The 22,042-nt window shown below is 40.4% G+C and overlaps 1 protein-coding gene across 1 annotated transcript in view; it reads left to right on the top strand.

The window, feature by feature from the left end:
* The first annotated feature begins 1,151 nt into the window (after positions 1–1,151).
* The window catches only part of LOC135713175 (uncharacterized), a 122,437-nt gene continuing 101,546 nt past the window's right edge, over positions 1,152–22,042 (top strand). The window contains exons 1-2 of the mRNA XM_065236287.1: positions 1,152–1,169; positions 1,972–2,167. The gene's annotated coding sequence lies outside the window, so the exon portion shown is untranslated. The remainder of the gene's footprint in view (positions 1,170–1,971; positions 2,168–22,042) is intronic.

Raw genomic sequence — 22,042 nt, 5'->3', positions numbered from 1 at the left:
AGTGATAAGAGGAATCTTCTTACGGTTAAAACGGTTAAGCATCTAAAAACTGTTAAACTTAAATTGCAAATTTTAACTTACAAGTGTCGATTTTTTCAAGTATTTACTTTTGCCTGGCAATTAGAAATTGCTCGAGATCGTCCGAAAAATATGACAAATAGACTTGCTATCTCAAAGTATCGATGCATTCAGTATGAATGTTTTTTTTAAATAAAAGACTTTTTATTGAATAAAAATATATGCATATAATGCTATTTTGTTCATGGTTTGATCACAGACAAACAGACATAACACATTGAATATTTTTCACTGTAAAACATCGTCGCTAAAACATTACCGCCATCTGTTGAGTACACTGTGGTGGGCACTACGCTGAACAGATGGTAGTGTGTAAACGTCAAACGCAAGGGAGTTGACTATGCGCGCCACAGCGCGATACGATACTTTTAAATTGTCCGTTAAATGCTTGTTCGATGAACAACTTTTGAGTGTTATGTCTGTTTGTCTGTGGTTTGATTGTCAGAGGTAAAAATACGGGTAGAAACCAATAATTATTAATGAAATAAACAATTTAAAAATGTCCTGATTCTGAACCTTCACCAGATGTTATCCCTAATTATACAATATCGGCCCAAGAATGCTACCCTTAGGAAATACAGCTTCAACAGGTAGTTGATCAGATGCAGAGTTCAATAAGTTGAATAATTTCGAACTCATTATATAAAATAGATTGGAAAATTTAACTTTTCCATCAAATCTCCAAGCCAAACACTGAGCTTTCTGGCAACACTGGTCGATAAAATCTCATCAATCAATGCGCGTACCTCTGCCAGCTATAGAGTTTAAGTATGTTTTCTGGCCAGAGAGCAACTGAGTAGCCAACGTCGTCGTGTGTTCGATCACACACTAAGTTTGGTGGGTTTTTCATCCTCTTAGTTCTTGGTCAGCCGGTGGCGTTCACTCCCAAAGATCGCGCACTCACACACATTTGCTCCATGTATCTTCTATGCCCATGATCTGCCGGACAACGCGGAGCGATATTTTCGGTTTTTGAGAAAATCCACATTAGCGTGAGATATTTTTTTCATAATTCCGTGCTGAGCGCCAGTGCAGCTGATAGTTTTCCTCGGGGATTTCGCGTGGACTGACCTGGGAAAGACGCGGTTGTGGTGTGTTTTGCGTGGTGTTTTTTCTTTCATTTTTAAACGGGACAATTTGTTAATCCGCTGCTGTAGAGAGCAAGTTGGATTTGTTTCCATGGAGACGTGGCCGTGATGGAAATTTTCCGAAAGCGGAGATCAAGTTTTTTTTACGGTTTGGAGGCATCCATCGCATATTAATTTCTCTAGTATCCTTTCAAAGAACAAAACAGAACCTCACCGTTGTTGTCGTCTTCGTCGTGGTAGGGAAAGCTAAACTCTTGTGCGTTGTTCTGGAAAAGCTGAGAAAAATCTAATAGAAAGCCTTTAGGCTTCACAAGATGTGCTAGAAAAAGTTTCCACGTGTTCTTTGATGAAGCTGGAGTGAATAAATCAGATTTTTTTTTCGCATCCATTGCCAGAGGGGGAGATTTTCACGAATAAACTTTGCAATCGTGTCATCATATCCGGTATTCCGGAAAAGTGTGATCTCCATTCCAGTGCAAGGGCTTTCTGGTCGTACGTGCAACTGGTAGCGATGGAAATTTATGAACTGTGAGATTGGTTTTTGCAATGTAAACGAAAGTTTCTTACTAAAGAAAAATGTTTTCGTATGGAAATGCTCTTTTTGTTACGGGATTGTGTTAGTGATTTGTATAAGTGCTTGGCGAGTTTTCAGTGTGTGTGAAAAAAAGTCAATTCCTATTTGAAGCATCAGGAGCAAGTGTTTGATTTGCTCTCGTTTTACTCCCGTATCTGCCATTCATCGATGTGGTGGTTGCGATTCCAAAAATAACATTCGAAATACACAGATCGCTTTTCGGTGAAATAGGTTGTGAGCATTTGCTAAAAAAAAATTCCCATACTCCGAGGGATTTGAAATATCATTTCGTGTGCAAGTATAAGATGAGCAAAAAAGTGCGTGGAGAAAAGAGTAGCATTAAGTCGTTGTTTGTTTTGCTGGCGTGTTATGATTTCAAATAAACGAGTTAATTAGCGGTTGATTAACGGTCAGCTATCCAAACCAGGTAAATGCAGTAAAGGATAAATAACAGAGTTTACTCACTTTGTTTACACTTCTATATTTTGGTTCATAGTCAGATAATTGATAATTCAATGGCCCAATAACCTAGCATGAGCGAACTATTTAACGGTGAACTGCGCTTTTTGGGACAAGCAAATATCTCACTACTTGTCACTTTCCTCCATCGATACTTTATGGGTAGAATGCATCGGAATTGAACAAGAATGCATGGGTGCAATGTAATAATCCTCAAATGCAATTTATGGGAGCTGATAAAAGTATATTTCATGCTATCACAACCATTCGTAAGACGGGTGGCTGAGTGCAAAGAAAGGTTTATTTGGTTTCTCTTTTAAGCTTAATACATCGATAACACGCCTCTGGTAGTAGTGTTATAGTTTCCCTCTTTCATGAGAAAAGCAAGGATAAAATGGACGATAACCATTTTGAGAAGGAAGGGAAGATTTGCTAAAATGCCACACATCTCAGTCGTGTATAATGTGTGTATTATGTATGTTTAACCAATTCGATCTCACGATCTCTACGCGAAACGAGCTGTCAAAAATCACTATTTAGAGATAAGCATATGATTAATTTAGTATAATTGCTCTACAATACGTGTATTATGCAGAAAAATATGAGATTGAATTTCTATGAATACGTTGATCACCTATATCTCGGAATCCTCATGGATTTATGAATTACAATCAAAGAATTTGCTGCCATTGCACAGAGAAAAATTCTGAATTTTAACTATCGCGTAAAATCTCCCTTCGTTTAATTTTGAGCTATACTTGGCATAAACAGCGAAATCGTTTACAAGCTTGCATACAATATTGATAATTTATGCGATATTGCGCTTAAATTTACACGAAATATCCCGTATATTTATGCCAAATCTAGCGTTAATTTTATGTGCGCTATATCTCGCAGAAGTTTACATGAATTTTTCGAACGGTGTGGCTCATCAATGTAAAAAAGCACAAGAAGTGCGGCATTAAAAGTTCGTCGACTAATCCTGCAGTTTAAATCTTGAGGCTCTATATGCTCAAAAGAGCGATCTTTCGAACTTCTTGAGCTCAATAACATTGAATGGGACAACAAGTTGTGCTTAGCTTATATTTCAATTTCTACAAATCATTTTGGTTTTAATATTTTGAAGTTAACGGCACCGGTGGTGTAGTGGTAAGCGTGATTACTTCTCACCCCAGCAGGCCTGGGTTCAATCCCAGTCGGCGCCGCCGGGATGTTCTGAGGCATAACATCTCTGATCACGCCTTCCTTCGGATGGGAAGTAAAGCCGTTGGTCCCCGGTTCATGAGTTGATGGGTCGATAGGTAGGGTCCAGGTGTAGGAGCTGCCTTCCTGGCACGTCGATAGCATTGGTGCTCAGCACGGAAAACAAGATCGACGGAAAAAACAAACCAAAGGAAAAAAAAAAAAAAAAATCATTTTGGTTTTAATATTTTGAAATTCTACAAACTCCCCTCCCCTTGGCTAGTTTTTGCACCTTGCTGTTGGTGGGCGGGCTTAATTTCATGCTTTGTAGTGGAGTGTTGGAGACGGTAGGTTTATGGCCGGTGTTACTGGCTCATGCCGCAATAGAATGGGGCCATGGGCAGGCAATGGGGACTACTAAGCTTCCCCTCTCTGATAAACCACTGCATGAGAGAACCAAAGATCTAGTCTAGCAGTAATAGTATCACACTTGTTACTCCTTTGATTGAGAGCCGTGTCGTAGTACGCTTACGTATAGGCACTGACGTTGGGTGTGATACTGGCGGGTTTTGCCGCAAATCAATCTTATTTTATTTATTTTTACGCAGATAGATTTATTTGGGTTTGCAAGGGAATTATACTATTGAAATATTTCAGAAAGTGCCCATCAGTGCTCCTTCTATTTGCGTGACAAGCTTTCATTGTTGTTTTCATTGAAGTATTACTCAGAAAACAATGTTAAACAGCATTTTTGTACATGGTATTGTAACTAATCTTATATGTGCTTCATTTTGATTTGGGATAAGTGTTTGAACTATGGCTCGGGATTTCCACTGTAGCGTGCTTCTATTGTGACATACCCATTCGTATTTTTGTGGTGCGACATAGTGGAAGCGTGTGAGCATAGTTGAAACATATACCATATATAATTTAAAAATCAGCTAGGAAACTAACTTCAAAATGAAGCATTTTAGTCACATGAAGGTGTTACCTGGGTCGAACTAAGATATAATAAATAGGTATAGGCTTAAATCAAAAGTACTTGAAACACGTTTAATTTTAGATTACAAGCACAAATGCAGGTACTTAATAAAGCATGGGTTATGATTGATTAGGTGAATTAGAGCTTTTAATAATTTATTAAATTAGAATAATGAGATATCATAATCATCAAATGAACTTAAATAAGAAACTTCAGAAAGTCTAATGACATTAAGAAGATTAACAAAAGAATTAGGATGTGGGGAGTCCGCTTAGGGAGGCAACTATCCTTTAAGGTTGTAGAATAAATCTTCTTATTTAGTTTTGAACTTAAAAAAGAAAACGCAGGCAGACCAATAGTATTAAGTAGATTAACAAGGAGAAGAATAGTTTAGGAAATAAGTAAAAGTAGAGGTATGTGACAATTAATAGCTTTTAAACTTTTGGAGGTATTGTATTCCCCTGAGTTTATTGTACTCGATTACTATTCGCGAAATCTCTTATATAGACGGTTAAAGCATTTGAGTTAACTTATTTCATAGTGTTCAAGTACTTACATTTGTAAACAGCAGTCAATGTTAATCTATGAACTAAACCATACGTAAAATCGATCTTTCCTTATGTGGTATTGATGCATGTTTAACTTTTCGCGGCTGTCGGAATCAACGCGTCTACGTCTACGGAGCTTACGCAGAAGTGATTCGCAATGCGGTAGAGCTCATCAAAAGTTTTTTTGAGCTTCTGTAGTATAGAATTTGTTCGGTACGGTCGCGAAATCTTGAAATGATTGATAAGTGCGGTAAAATAACTAAATTGAAACAAAGCTCAACAGTAAAATAAGTAGAATATTTAGGGAGGAAACCAAAATTAATCAACTTGCCAACATAGGCTATCAAATTTATTTTGGTGACACTCTTTAAGTGATAATAAGCTGTTTTTTTTATCCACGGTTGTCTCGCGTGGCGTTCACAATTTGCGCGATTTTCGTATCTTAAGTAATTTAGATGTTTAGCTCTAAACGGTTTTACTGACTCGAGGTCGTTCCTTAAGCGGTGTTGGTACAGGTTAAAACTTTGCCGACTGTCGGATTCAACGCGCCTACGTCTACGGAGCTTACACAGAAGTGATATGCAATTCGGTAGAGCTTGTCAAACGCATTTGAGCTTATGTAGTATTGAATTTGTTCGGTGCGGTCGCGAAATCTTGAAATGATTGCTACGTCCTTGAAATTAACTAATTTGATACAAAGCTCAGTAGTAAATAAGTAGAACATCTAGGGAGGAAACCAAAATTAATCAATTTGCCATCATAGGCTATCACATTTATATTGGTGGCACTCTTTAAGTGATAATATACCTTTTTTCTCGCTTCGGTTGTCTCGCACGGCTTTTGGAACGCGCGCGGTTTTCGTAACTTAAATAATTAAAATATTTCGTTCGGAACGGATTTAAAGGGTGATACGGTCAAAATTTGGTCAAGGGAAAACGCGTTAAATCGGTGAAATCGTTTATTTAAAAAATCAAATTAAATTTCTTTTTCAAGTTCAATTAGTATAAAATTCAGGAAAAATATTCAGTTAGGCTTCCGCTTTTCCAAGTCCGAATTGCCGGGCCTTACGCTTGACCCCTGCCATCAGATTTTGTACAGCCACCTTGTCCACCTTCTTCGCCGCAGAAAGCCAGTTTGCCTTGAACTGCTGCTCGCCCTTAGCAGTTTTTTTGGTCTTCTTTAGGTTCCGCTTGACAATAGCCCAGTATTTCTCAATTGGGCGGAGCTCTGGCGTGTTGGGAGGGTTCTTGTCCTTGGGAACCACCTGCACGTTGTTGGCGGCGTACCACTCCATGGCCTTTTTACCGTAATGGCAAGATGCCAAATCCGGCCAAAACAGTACGGAACAACCGTGTTTCTTCAGGAAAGGTAGCAGACGTTTATTCAAACACTCTTTCACGTAAATTTCTTGGTTGACAGTCCCGGAAGCTATGAAAATGCTGCTTTTCAAGCCACAGGTACAGATGGCTTGCCAAACCAGATATTTTTTTGCGAACTTTGACAGTTTCATGTGCTTGAAAACATCTGCTACCTTTCCGCTTCCTTTTGCCGTATAAAACTCCTGTCCCGGAAGCTGCTTGTAGTCGGCTTTGACGTAGGTTTCGTCGTCCATTACTAAGCAGTCAAACTTCGTCAGCATCGTCGTGTACAGCCTCCGGGATCGCGCTTTGGCCGTCGTATTTTGTTTATCATCGCGATTTGGAGTCACTACCTTCTTGTAAGTCGATAGTCCGGCTCGTTTTTTGGCTCGATGCACGGTTGTAGACGATACACCCAGCTTATTTGCGGCATCTCGGAGAGAGAGGTTAGGGTTTCGCTTGAAACTACCGGCAACTCTCTTTGTCGTCTCAGCGGCTTCCGGTTTTCGATTTCCCCCCGATCCAGACTTCCTGGCTGTCGACAAACGTTCCCCAAACACTTTAATTACATTTGTAACGGTTGATTTGGCAACTTTTAGCGATTTTGCCAACTTTGCGTGCGAGTAGCTCGGATTTTCGCGATGCGCGAGCAAAATTTTGATACGCTGCTCTTCTTGCTTGGACGGCATTTTGACAACTGAAGAGTGAATTCCAAAATCAAAATAGGAGCAACATTCTACACACACACACCTTCAAAATGAGGGGTGTTCAGGTTTTTTAAATGCAAAATTGAAAGAAATACGTCAAGTTGATATTGACAAAATTTTGACCGTATCACCCTTTACTTTTTCAATCGGTTTACTACGCGGATGTATCTACACGCACACGTCACAGCATTTTTTCTATAACTATCTTGAAACAATACACACGGAATCCAGTGTTCAAGCGGCCAACGTAGGCTAGTCCTTCTGCTGTATTGTCAAAGATAGAAGCAAAATTTATTCAACAAATGGGTCAAGTCTTGAAAACTAAGCTGTCACGCAGCTCCAGCTTGATACCCAACACAATATATATATATATATATATTTATTGTTGTGTTGCAGTTGTGTTTTATGCTTGTTCAGCTAATGTGTGACTGCTGACAAAGGGAATCATTTTTTTTTTCAAGATAAATCATTCAAATTGATTAAAACATGCTTTTTTGTTCGTACAGTCTCATTAATTGTATTGCAATGATGCGATGTAAAATCAATTTAAATTACATGTTAAATTACATACAACGGGAATGGAAGTCCATGGGGTAAAATTAATCATAATGATTACCGCTTCAATTCTCAAACCTACCTCACCAAAAGGAAAAGAAGAAATAATATTGTTGTAGCTTATGTTATCTTGTTCCACCGATTATAGAAACAACCATTGCAACAATTTAGATCTCATTTGGAATAAAGAGCGCGGGAACCAAAAGAAAAACAAACATTTTTTCGGAAAAAAAATACACATCAATTGATTCATTTTGAAGAAAAACTAAGTGTTAAATGAGCTTTTCTTCAAAATGAATTAGTTGACAGCTCAAACTTGAGTTTTAAATTATAAATATTCATCTAACATATGCATATTAAAACTCTTTCGATCTCAATTACGATAATGTATTAAAAGTAATATATATAAATTTGGATTATCCGAAGAATCATGATATGGTCACTTTATCCCAAAATATAAATTCCATATAATACTCTTTGATCTCTTGATTCTGAACTATACTTCATCGGTCAATCTGGATGGGGATACGATATGGTCACTTCATCCCAAAATATGAATTCCATATAGAATATGCTGTGACCTTGTGATTCTAAACAATATAGAAAAATCATAAGATAGGACAATTTATATAATGTGACAACTTTATCGGTCCTTCTGGATCATCCGTCGGGCCAATCGATGTTTCGTATATGGTAGGGTAACCAACTTGAATTGGACCCCTACATATTTTGGACCCTTTTCATATATTTTCCTCGCTTACTGTCTAGTTTCTTCAAATTCATCTGGGTTGATGTTGTAATTACTTGCTATGTCTCAAGATCCTCAAATTGCTTACAATTGCTCAATGTATGCAGTTTTAGAAAATGTTATCGAAAAACTTTCATGTTTCGACGTTTGTCAAGAGGAATCGGCGTTAGTGTACTTGTTTTAAATTTGGTCTAAAATATACAATTCAATGATTTTTTTATCAAATCAGTTTATCTGACTTTGGAAGATGTATTTCACGTGTTTATAAAGATTTCACCTTAAGATTTTACTTAAAAAGTATTAAATAAAAAGTGTCCAAAAAAGATCGTAAAAAAATGTTACCAACTTATTTTGGACACTTATCAAATGAGAATCATCAAAAGAGCGACAAAAAAAATTCCGGTTGGTCGATCGTGCTATTATCTCAGATTTCTGATTAAATTGGTAAGTAAATCAATCAAAATTATATGAATTCATTGTTTTTAAATATATTTCTTGTTTATCAGGCGATACAAAATGGGAAAAACGGCTAAACACGTAGAGTGGTCCACTCTGAGTTTTCCTAGTTTTCCTAGTTCCTAGTTTTCCACAAAAGTTTTCCTATCTCCGAAACGCATTTAACTAAGGGGCTGTTCATAAACTACGGAGACGCTTTAGGGGGGTGGGAGCGCTTGGCAGATGTCTACGATCCATACAATTTTTTAAATTTTGTGTTTGAGACTGTCTTCTACGGAAGGGGGGGGGGGTTGAAATATCTCAAAAACCGTCTACGTAGTTTATGAATAGCCCATACAAAGAATAATATGGACTGCAAGCATAGAGTCAGGTCTCCGTATTAAGATTTACTTCTGAATGATTTTTTTTTTATGGTATGATCAGTTGTTTCCTTATGTTATATTATATTTCCTCCGTTACTCGCGCCAACTTTTGTAACACGAGTACTCACGCGTTGTACTTTGTACAACAGTGTGAGTTTTCCATTTCCATTTTGCAGCCGAGCTACCAATCGATCTGAAATCAACGAGTATTCCTCAAAAAACTTGCTTTTAACTAAACAAGCTAAATATTTATTACAGTTAACCCCCAAAATATGCGGATAATAGAGAAAATGTAAATGGAAACCGCGTAAATAGTGTCCATACTACGAGGGTTCTGACTTAATTGGTTACAACATGGAATATCTCGAGATCCTGACCAGATAGAAAGTTACTGTCTTTGCCAAAGTAGTTCTAGAGATCATAACCTTTTTGCTGGTGGACAGTAGTTCAAAATTTACTCACTACATAGCGCTAGTATACATGTGAAGTTCTCGCATGTGATATATCTCGAAATCCTGATCAGATAGAATGTTACTGTCTTCGAAAAAGTTGTTCAGGAGTTCAAAGCCTATAGTTCAGAATTTTTTCACTATATGGTGCTAGTTTATATAAAATATCTCGAAATCCTGATCATATAAAAAGTTACTGTCTTGGGCAAAGTTGTTCAGGAAGTCAAGGTCTTTTTGCTGGTGGACTTAAGTTCAGAGTTTTCTCACTTTGCAACGCTAGTATACATGAGGAATTCTCGCATATAAAATATCTCTAGATCCTGACCAGACAGAAAGTTACTGTCTACGGCAAAGTTGTTCAGGATGTTAGGATCTTTTCGTTGGTGTACAGTAATTCACAATTTTCCCTTTACGTGGCACTAGTATGCGGGTCATTCAGAGATATTTTATATGCAAGGATTTCACGTGTCTTTCAACGTCACCTAGTGAGAAAATTATGTACTTTCCACCAACGATAGGGTTTGATCTCCTGGACAACTTTGCCGATTACAGTACATTTTTAGCAGGTCTTGAGATATATCATATGCGAGAATTGCACGTATATACTAGTACCATGAAGTGAAATATTCTGAACTACCGTCCACTAGCCAAAAGGCCTTGATCCCCTGAACAACTTTGCCCAAGACAGTAACATTCTATCTTGTCATGCTCTCTAGATATTTTATATGAGAGAATTTAACGTGTATACTAGAACTACATAGTGAGAAAATTTTTCCTGAACAACTTTTTCAAAGACAGTAACTTTCTATTTGGTCAGGATCTCGAGATATATCATATGCGAGAAGTGTATATGTATACAAACGCCACGTGGGGAGAAAATTCTGAACTACTCTCTACCAGTCGAAAAGTCTTGACCCCCTGAACAAGTTTGCCCAATACAGTAACTTTCTAGCTGGTCAAGAACTCGAGCTATTGTATATGCGAGAATTACACGTATATACTAGCACCTCGTAGTGTGAAATTTCTGAACTACTCCACCAACGAAAAGAGCTTGACTTCCTGAACAACTTTGCTGAAGGCATTTACTTTCTATCTGGTCAGGATCTAGAGATATTTTATACACGAGAATTTCACATGTATACTAGCACCACGAAGTGAGATAATTCTGAACTATTGTACACTAAGAAATAGGCTTTGACCTCCTGAACAACTTTGCCGAAGACAGTAACTTTCTACCTGGTCAGGATCTCGAGATATTCCATGTTGTAACCAATTAAGTCAATCCCACGTAGTATGGACACCGTTTACGCGGTTTCCATTTACATTTTCTCTATTATCCGCATTTTGGGGGTTAATTGTAATCAAAACTTAGCTTTTTTAGTTCAAAACAAGTTTTTTGAGGAATACAAGTTGGTTTCAGATCGATTGGCAGCAACAAAATGGCAATGGAAAACTCATATGTGTTGTACAAAGTACAACAGCGCGAGTAACAGGGGGTTAACTTTTATGCATACCGTAAAACGGGGCGTAATTGATCAGCGGGGCAAAACTGATAGCTGAAATTTCTCGTGATTTTTTTTTCATGTGTAACATGTTTTTCGTTACTAAGCGTACGAATGTATCTTTGTATACATTGTAAAAATATTATGCATAAGTACAATATTGGGTATACTCAGCGATCAAATTCACCCCGCTGATCAATTTCACCCCGTTTTACGGCACCTTCTTTGAAAATTTTCCCACCTAGACGGACCTAACAAATGCGAGATAGGAAGAAGTAACCGTCGTAATTAATTTCAGGCTCATAGGTTGAAAGAACTTCAGCATGTCCAAAATATATTCGTTCCCATTCAGTGTGTCCAAAATATATTATGGACACTGTCCAAAATCAAGTGGAAGGGTCCAAAATATGTGCATATCATGATGTGAAAAGAATTATTTTTTGAGTATATATCAATAAATAAAACATCTAGTGACATTTTACATCCAAGATGAGTAGCTTTCGAACACAACCGCATGTAAATTGCATAATAATAATAAACAAATAATATTATTTTGACATAAACGTGATCTCACTTCCTCTAGGGGTCCAAAATCAGTTGGTTACCCTACTATCCATTTCGAGTAATGTACCTAAAGTAAGATGTAACACTATGTCGATAGATAGTGACATTTCCTATTTTACCGCGAACTTTGGTTGATCCCAGCCCTTTATGTTGGCAGGCAAATGAGACCACCACCAATGGATTCAACAGAGTTTTTCCTTTAAAAGACTGAAACCGTTTGTCAGCCGATGTATTCAATTTAGTGGTTTTGAAATTTTTTGCCCACAATGTGAACCCTCACGCCACAGTTCTGTGTATTTTTTGCGGTTTAGTCGTTTTTTGAATATGCAATCCGGGGAAAATCTACTTGCTTCATTACGGTTGGTAATTTTTGAAAAGCGCAGACCATATAAAAACGATCCAATCTTTCATGGATTAGAACAAAAAGGAAATTATAATGGAACTGAGAGCATTTGTTTCCGCACTTATCACCCAGTACTGCTGCCGTTTGCTACTTGACATAAATTTTCCGCCAAATTTACTCCAGCATTCTGTTTCCTACATGTGTGATTGCTAGAAACTACTTTTTGCTTCCACTGGTTTATGCTTCACATCCCCTTACTCGTACTGAAAGCGAGAAGTACATATTGTAGATTTAGTGCAGTTGTGTTTTATGTTTGTTCAGCTAATGTGTGACTGCTGACAAAAGAATCATTTTTTTTTCAAGATAAATCATTCAAATTGATTAAAACATGCTTTTTTGTTCGTACAGTCTCATTAATTGTATTGCAATGATGCGATGTAAAATCAATTTAAATTACATGTTAAATTATGTGACCGACGACTTTCGGGTCACAATAAATTGTTTGGTGGAAAGGCCAGTTGGAGGTTTAGACACACTGAAAAATTGTAAATATTTATGTTTTGTGTCGTCTAAGATTTCCCTGGCGCTCGAATGTCAAATAAATGTCTGTCTCCGCTTTGTATAGTGTTTGAGTGACGTTTATTTTTCATTTTGTAGTTTAAGGGTGTGTATAATTAACTGTATACTTAAAAGATGGCACATGTAATGCCCACCTCAGACGGTGACCGTGGCTAGACCAGTTACCAGAGGCTTAGATGGAGGTCCTTCTGACCTCTAAAAAAATCAGTTAATTGTAGACTTCCTGGTTGGTATCCCGTGTATCAAAATATTTGTTTTGATTTTTGTTATTACTCCGGCTGTAAATATTAGATTTTTTATTTATTTATTTATTTATTTATTTATTTATTTATTTATTTATTTATTTATTTATTTATTTATTTATTTATTTATTTATTTATTTATTTATTTATTTATTTATTTATTTATTTATTTATTTATTTATTTATTTATTTATTGATTTATTTACTTATTTACTTATTATATTATTTATTCAACATTTTTCTTATTTATTAATTTATTCAATATTTTTCATATTTATTTATTTATTCGCGGAAGCAAGTGTTAGGTTAGGGATTTTGAATTTGTTAAGGCTATGCATGCAGCCACTTTGTCGGAGTAAATGAGTAATTTTGTTTGATACCAACCGAAACCATTCTAGTGTGTAAGTTTTCGCCCGTGTTTTCGTACCGTCATCACGCCTGTCATCGTTCCGTCATCACTCCTGTCATCGTTCGTCCATCATCCTGATTCATCGTCATCGCGGTCATCTGTATTTGTGATGATAATCATGATGGGGTCGCTTCAATTGCGCTGACTCATCGACCACTATAAAAAGGGGTGGTCGAATAGGGTCAGCTCGCTTTTTATAAATTAATAGTCCGGAGGAGTGACGTTCGTTGTCGGTTCGCAGTATAGTACGCCGAAAACTAACTGCTAAAAAGTTCCGCGTGAGTTGTAGTGATTAATAAAACTAAATTCTAAACCTACGTAAAACTTACGAACTAAATATTAATTCTAAGGTGAATAATTATTCAAAATTATAAAAAAAACCACGGCTAAAATACTATAAAAAAAAACACCTAAACACGTTAAAATTGTACGGGTCAACGTTGAGATGCACCACAAACGGTTAGAAAATTCAGTGCACCTAAAACTTAAACGTAAGTTCTTGCCGCGATAATCTCACGTTGACTATTAACGTACGAAAAAAAAATCATGCGAGCTAGTGGTGAACATTAAAAAAAAAAAAAAAACTGCAGTGAAAATAGTAAAAAGTGGTAGAGCGGACAGGAGTAAAAAAAAAAAACAATAGTATTTCGCCAAGTCTGTGGCTGTCCGACTCATTGGTGCAAGCTCGCATGAAGGACCACGAATAAATTGTGCGCGCGTTTGGTACCACTCCCCGGACTCGGCACTGTGGCCTTCGTCATATCTGGCCGTACCGACAAAGTGTTGTGATTCCCTAGCCAATTGTGGGAACAGTGCTGAAGCAAAGAAACCCCGAAGAAAAAGAAGAAGAAGAAGAAGTCGCTGTGTTCCGGAGATTCAACGGTAGCAGTCAGTCCCGATGTCCCAGCATGTCGACCATCAAACGGCCGCAACGGTGAGCTCACGAAATTCGAACAATGCGTAAAGGTTAACCAAAAAAGAAGAAGAAGCCCAGCTTTCCTAATTATCTGGGTTTTGTCTAAATAAAAATGTCTGGCCGTCTAAACTTTAACTGAATATGTATTCAAATTTTGTTTTGTAAAGAAAATCTTGTTTTCCGCCATCTTATTGTAAATTCCGCCTTTCCACCAAAATTGGGATGATACTCTGCCCCATTGCAATTTCTCCTGGAGATCAATTGTTTATACGACCCTGAATGGCAAGGTAGGTAAAGCACCTCTTACACGCCTCAACCATACAAAGTAGTAACTATCAATTATATACAACGGGAACGGAAGTCAATGGGGTAAAATTAATCATAATGATTACCGCTTCAATTCACAAACCTACCTCACCAAAAGGAAAAGAATAATATATACAGAATAAACTATTTAACTCTAATCATTTCTTGAATAATCGGAGTTAAGATCTTGATATTTTACATGCAAATCGAAATCTAGTGCGATGTTTAGATACATTTCGTGGAACCTCATTACTACATCACGAACTATGTTAAACCCATATCTTTGATTCTCTAAATCAAACTAGATATATGATCTTGAAGTTCTGCAGGCTCAACAAGCTATAATTCGAATAAATCTTGACACCGTTAAACGTTCGTGGATTCTCATTATATTACGTGGTATATATAATTGAAGTTAATGATTATTTCGAGATCACCAAATTACGCTGGAATTAAGATCTTAATGATCTGCATACTCAATAAAGTATTCTAAGATGTCCCGGCTTGAACCCATAGCGCTTCGTAAAGATCTATACTGTATTTTGGGGTTTTCAAATCACAGTAAAGTAAAGATCTTGAATCTCTATATACTCAATAAACTCTTGTACGATGTCCTGATTTAGTATGCAAATTCATACAGCTTCTTAGGACCCCATAACATAATGTGAGGTTTTTATTTGTATTAAACATACAGTGTTTCGCAAAATTGAGCATACACTCTAGTGGACATTTTTTTGAAATGTTAGTTGATTTATCGCTATAGTTTTGGACTTTATTGAAAGAGCCGGCATGAAGTTAAATTTATTCTAGTAAAACGCTCGATTTTCAACTATTTACCTGGTGGACGAATTTTAGTCAAATTAGTGACATATGAATGATCTTCAATAGGACTAAAACAGAGCAAAATTTCTAAAAGTTAGATTCTTTTTATTTCAAGAAAATAAGGATTTTCACGAAAAAAGTGTTTTTTTTTTAAATAGCTCTAACTTCTAATAAACTCAACCGTAAATGACCGATACTTTACCAATAATTGAAAAATGTATGATGACTAAGCAGCCAAAAATTAAGTATTTAGTATTTAGGTATCTTTATACTTTGTGCTTTTAGAGCCGTTTTTCTAAAATTGAAGGACATCTGTCCGCTCAATTTGGAGATACACTGTATATCCGTGATTGTTCGGATAGATTTTCGGGCAGACGTAAACACGTTTTGATAGCAGCATAAGCAGCTTCAAAGCTGTAATTGTATATTTGTTTTAGTTTTAATGGATTTTAAATAAAGGTTTTCACTTACATTTTCGTGTTGTTCTTCCTGTTCAAACCCGAAACTCTATGTGAACGTGAATTATCGCTAGCAACAAATTGCCCTAGGTTTTATAAATATGGATTAGGTTTTACAAATTTCGCATGTTAGGATAAGTTTAATTAAGTACTTACTCTTAGGTTTGTAATTTTAAGCATTTGGTATAAATCCAGCCGTACTAATAGTAGAACTAGTTATCTATAATAAATTTAGGGTTAGGATTTTCTTTGCGCGTAAATAGGCAATAAATGTATATAATTTTACCTAGGTTGATAATTTCATTAAATTCACTTGACAATAGCTCACCAAATCTAGATTAACAAGCTTTAGGTAGGATTTACTTATTATTATATTCAATTTTGTTGACTTTTAATCTATTCTCGAATTTACTCCACTTTCACGATCACATTGTTGTTTTTTGCTGAAGTGACGTTTGAGTGACACGTCACCGGCTATGCTCCGTTTGACGTTTGCTGGTTGCCAGATCTTGGGTGGTACGGAACTCACCTCGCTACCAATGAGCCTGCCCTGTGGTATCGTAACATCCCCCCGCCCGTGTAGTTCCGGACCGTCCAGATTTCTGAAGGTCCAGGAGGGCTAACTTCACTGCAGGTCGGGTCACCAGTCCATTTTTGGTTTGTACGACTGCTCGCCGAACTTGTCCATCCGCTGCTTTGGTCACGTCCATGATTCGTCCTCTTAACCAACCGTTCCGCTTGCCTTCGTCGACGACCAGAACGAGATCCCCTGGTTCTAGAGGCTTGACTGGTTCGAACCACTTGGTGCGTCTCGTAATAGTGGGCAAGTACTCGCGTATCCATCGACACCAGAACTAGTCCACCAGGTACTGTGCAAGGCGCCAACTGTCCCTCAAGCTGCTCCCGACTGAGTTCACCGAAGTTGCTGGTTGAACGACTCCCTTGGTACCGAACAGCAAGAAATGATTCGGCGTTAGAGCCTCTTGTTCCGTAGACTCCAGCGGAATGTAAGTGAGCGGCCTGGAATTTACGATCGCCTCCGCTTCTATGGCTCCCGTCTGTAGTACTTCGTCGCTAGGGTGATGAGGATAATCTGCAATTGCTGACATCGCTACCTTCATTGAGCGCACCATGCGCTCCCACGATCCGCCCATATGGGGCGCCGATGGTGGGTTGAACTCCCAGCTGGTCGTAGAATTTGTAAACGTCACCGCGCAGTCTTCGTTGATATCCTGGATCTCCTTGGTCAACATGTTGCTGGCCCCCAGGAAATTTGTTCCGTTGTCACTGTGGAAGGACTCTGGGGAACCTCGACGAGCCACGAATCGCCTTATCGCCATGAAGCAGGACTGAGTTGACAGACTATGCACCAACTCCACGTGTATGGCACGAACCGTGAGGCACGTGAATAGTGCCACCCACCTCTTCACCAAACTGCGTCCTTGCTTGACCTGTATCGGTCCGAAATAGTCCACTCCGGTATGCGTAAATGGACGAACTAGTCCCGTGACTCTCACCTCGGGTAGGGGCGCCATCATGGGTGGTTGTGGAACAGCCTTCCTAACACGACAGGTCACACATTGCTTCGACACCTGACGTATCACGTTTCGCAATCCTGGTATGTAGAACCGTTGACGCATCTCGTTATGAACAGTCTCTCCGTTGCCGTGCAGGAATCACCGATGATAGTCCTCCACCAGAAGATGGATCGCTGCGTGCTTCTTCGGTAACAGGATCGGGTACTTCATATCTGTCGAGACGGCTCGCGCCGCGGTGAGCCTACTATTCATCCGAATGACGCCGCTCTCATCTACGAACGGTGACAGCCGGTATAGCTGACTGGACTTCGGAATTGACACTGGATTGCTGGGATTCGTCTGGTTACGTCGCAAAATTGCGTACTCGTCAGGATACATTTCCGATTGAACCTGCCGCCAAAGCGAGTTTTCTGCATCACGCAGCTCCTTCTGCGTCAAGAGATCCGGTTTGGACCCCTTTTCTCCTCTCAATCTGCGCACTGCACGTAGAACGTAGGCTGTTGTCCTCAGGAGTCGATTCCAGTTCGAGAATCTGGATACGTCGATCAACGGTTGAGGCGTGGTTCCATGGAACAAGAATTCAGCTCGCAACTCGATGTCCGTTTCCTTCTCCTTCTGAGATGGTTCCTTTGGCCACTGCTCCTTTGGCTTATACAGAAACTCCGGTGCACTATACCAAGGGTTCTTCGGATCGAAGCTGGGTCCGTCTTTCCATTTCGTGGCCGCGTCAGCAATGTTCAGTTTGGAAGGCACGTGGTGCCACTCATCCACGCTAGTAGATGTGAGAATCTCTCCCACTCGAAAGGCCACAAATTGGTGATACCGTCGGCTATCGGATCGTAACCAACACAGGACAGTTGATGAATCCGACCAAAGGAAGCGCTTGTTAACCTGGATATCCAGCGAAGTCAACACTGAGTCGAGCAGTCTTGTTCCAATCATCGCCGCTTGTAGCTCCAGACGTGGCACGGAAAGGGGTTTCAGCGGAGCAACTTTTGTTTTAGCCGCCACCAACGCGCATCGAGGAGAACCGTTGTCCACGAAGCGAAGATACAAAACTGCTGCGCAAGCCACTTCGCTCGCATCTACGAATAGATGTGCCTCGACGTTCTCGAGAGCGGAGCTGTTCACTCGTTTGAAGAAGCATCGCGGTACTGCCACCTCTTCCAAGCGCTGCATGTACTCACACCAACACCGCCACTTATCCTGCAATTCCTCCGGAATAGGTTCGTCCCAATCGGTACCGGATCTCCAGATCTGCTGCATTAAGATTTTTCCGTGCACGACGAAATGCGAAACCAGTCCCAGCGGATCAAATAACGACATGACAGTGCGCAGAACCTGCCGTTTGGTTGGGACCGTTGAGCCGCTGATCAACGTTTTGATCTCTTCCTTGAGACTGCTCATATCGAAGGTGAAGACGTCCTCTTTTGGCCTCCACACCAGACCCAGTATACGCTCCGAGTCTGTCGATTTCTCCAAGTTCATGGATACTTCCTGTGGTGTTCTGCATTCCCCGATGCTTGCCAGCACTTCGGCCGAATTGAAGCAGAAGTTTCGGATTTCAAACCCTTCTTGAGAGTGGATGTATTTCACCTCGTTGATCAACGCCACAGCTTCCTCTTCCGTGTCTACACTATCCAAGAAATCGTCAACGTAATGGTTATGAATTATTGCATTCACCGCCCTGGGAAATGTCTCGGCAAATTCCTTCGCGTTCACGTTCTTCACGAACTGTGCCAGACTAGGCGAGCAGGTCGCACCGAAAGTGGCGACATCCATTATGTAGATCTGTGGATTCGATCCTGGTTCAAGGCAGAAAAGGAAACGCTGTGATTGTTTGTCTTCGTCCCGGATGCGGAGCTGGTGAAACATCTCCTTTATGTCGCCGACGATAGCAATGTCCCTCTGCCTGAAACGCAACAGTACTGCTACCAGCGCCACCGAAAGATCCGGACCCTTCATCAACATATCGTTGAAAGACACTCCTCCAGCTCGAGCCTTGGCATCCCAGATCAGCCGTAACTTGGCCGGTTTCTTCAGGTTCTGCACAATACCCAGAGGTAGATACCAGACCTTGCTGGGATCCGTAGACTGCAGCTCGTCTGCCGTGATACGATGTGCATACCCTTTCGCTTCATACTCTGCAATCTGCTCCCTCACCTTCGCTTCGAGGATTGGGTCCTTTCGCAATCGCTTGTCCAGTGCGTTCAGCCGACGTAGCGCCATTGGGTAGCTATCAGGGAAGCAGATGTGATCGTACTTCCATAAAAGTCCCGTCTCGAAAGCGCCATTCACCCTTCGGGTCGTAGCTTCCATTATCTTCCACGCTCGCTTATCTTCTTCAGCTTCCGGTTTTATGGTGACGCTGGACTCTTCGACTGCGAAGAATTGCTTCATCCACAGATGTAAATCTCGATTATCGGGATCACCATCAAGGTGCAGATTCAATTGTTCCAGCACGGAATCATTGCCGGAGTTCTTTCCGAAAATGCACCATCCGAGGCGCGTCTTCGTCGCCACAGGTTCGTTGTCTTTACCTTCTCGTACTCGCAACGAAGTTAGAAGTCGAACGTGTTCTAGTCCGATAATGATCCCCGGCTTAGCTTCCGTATAACTGCGAACTGGCAGACCCTTCAGGTGCGGGTAGGTCTGCTGCAACTCTTCATACTGCATTGTTTGACTTGGAAGTTGAAGCTCTTGCACTGTCCGAACGTTGCTGAGTTTGAACTTCTCTCTAACGCCAGAAATAACCACGGTCACACGTTGAGATCCTTTCTCCTCCCTCGAAATATTTCCGGTCCAACTCAAACAAAAGTTGTCGGTTGGCCCCGTGATACCCAGCGCCGATGCAATACTGGATTCAAGGAGGGTAGACGACGAACCATCATCCAGAAAAGCATAGGTGTTGATTTGCTGACCGTTACCATGGATAGTCACGGGTAAATATCGAAACAAAGAGTATGCAACCGAAGAGTGGAGATTTTGGTGCACAACGTTATTCGTAGACCGCGACGAGCTTCCTGCTTCCACTCTGTTTTGCGAGGGATTCCTAGTTGAATGCAGTAGCTTGTGATGATGAACTCTGCATCCATCGACGCCGCACTCCTTGTTGGAACGGCAGGGCCACTTCCGATGTGGTATGAGACAGCTTCTGCACAAATTCTTTTGTTTGATCACCTTCCATCTCCCATCCAGATCGAGTCCCTTAAACTGTACGCAGTTCACGATTTTATGATTCGCACAGGCACAGTACGTGCAGGTCTTCTTCATCGACTCCACTGACGGCTTCTTGTCGTAGTCCACTACTTGTCCAGTTTTCGTTTCCTCGGAGTGTACGTACAGCTTCGGTTTTTCCTTCCCCGGTTTGATGGATCTCGCGTTCATGGTGAGACCGTCTATTGGAAGCGTAACGTCCGAAGCCATCACCACTAGTTCGGACATGAAAGCGCTGAAGGTCGCCAGGTTGACATAAGCGCATCTGCTCTTGTAATAGGACCACTGCATTTTGAGCTGAGATGGCAGTTTCTCTATTAGCTCATGAAGCAGTGTCGGATTCCACAGATGGTCATGAAGATTGGCGATAGACATATGGTCCACAACGTTTTGCACCGCGAGACCGAAGGTTATCTGTGACTGCAAGTTATCGGTCTTCGGAGAGGGAACTGAACGCAATTTTTGGAGGAGAGAATGTATCAGAATTTCCGGTCGACCATACAACCTCCGTAATATATCAATTACAGAGGGCACCGACTGTGGCATCAGCAATCGGCTTTTAACTGCTTCTAATGCATTCCCCTTCAAACAGCGCTGCAATCGCGCCAAGTTTTCGGAGTCAGTGTACCCGCATGTTTCCGTAGAGTTACAAAACGAGCTATAGAACAGCGGCCAATCTTGAGGATCTCCTGAAAAGTTCGACAACTCTCGTGGCATCACCTGTCTCGCTGCCAGTTGTCCACTAGATGGCCCACTTCTAGCTGGATCGACAGGATGCTGATGTTGTGGATGTTGCGGTTGAAATGGTGGTTGTTGGCTAAACCAGGGAATGCGGGAATCTCTTGAGCCCGCCGCTGATTGCGTCACCGGAATCTCGAACTGAAGTGGATCAACGATGTATGCAGGTGGCACCGTCCCATTAGAAGTTACTGGGGCCCCCCCATTGTTGACAAACGTCCTTTCACGCTGCGATGGAACTGGGATGTGACTTACATTTCCCGATTGTATCCCACCGACATCCGTACTGGCCAGATTGTTATTGATCCACGTTGATTGACAACCGGAACTTAACACTGGTCGGGAGTGTACCAGTGGTACTGTTGAGACGGGATTCTGGGATGACCCTTGACCCCCGGTGACTAATGACGTTCTTGGATTAGTACCAACGTTTTGAAAGGCGACGCTACTACAATAGTTTTGTGCCGGAATGCTTGTAGCGCACGGTTGACTCTGCCCTGATACTGCGGTCGGAAATGCGGAATTGTAGCTAACAATTGGCGTACACCCATAGTTTATGGAAGAGACTTGTGGTACGCTTGTAATTACTATGCTATCCTGCAATATTGGCCTACTACTTGAGGGAAATGTGACGGTATAATCACCACATCCCGATGCCCTACTCCCACTAATTGGTACTTTATTAACTCGTGGGTAATGACTACTTGACATAGGGTGAATTTCTATATTCGGAGGCGGAGCACTACTGTTGACTTTCCGCGGACCATCCATCGTAGCTGAAGGGTCGATCCCGACAGTAGAATTGCATCTCGTAAGCAAGGAGGAACTTACCAGAGGCCGTTGGGGAACGTCGAATGTGATTT

Source organism: Ochlerotatus camptorhynchus, unplaced genomic scaffold (assembly GCF_037179485.1).
Source record: "Ochlerotatus camptorhynchus isolate MF236.1 unplaced genomic scaffold, CSIRO-AGI_Acam_v1.1 ptg000542l, whole genome shotgun sequence".
In the NCBI taxonomy this organism is placed as follows: domain Eukaryota; kingdom Metazoa; phylum Arthropoda; class Insecta; order Diptera; family Culicidae; genus Ochlerotatus; species Ochlerotatus camptorhynchus.
Note: the sequence above shows the minus strand (reverse complement) of the source record. Positions and strands in the feature narration are given on the sequence as shown.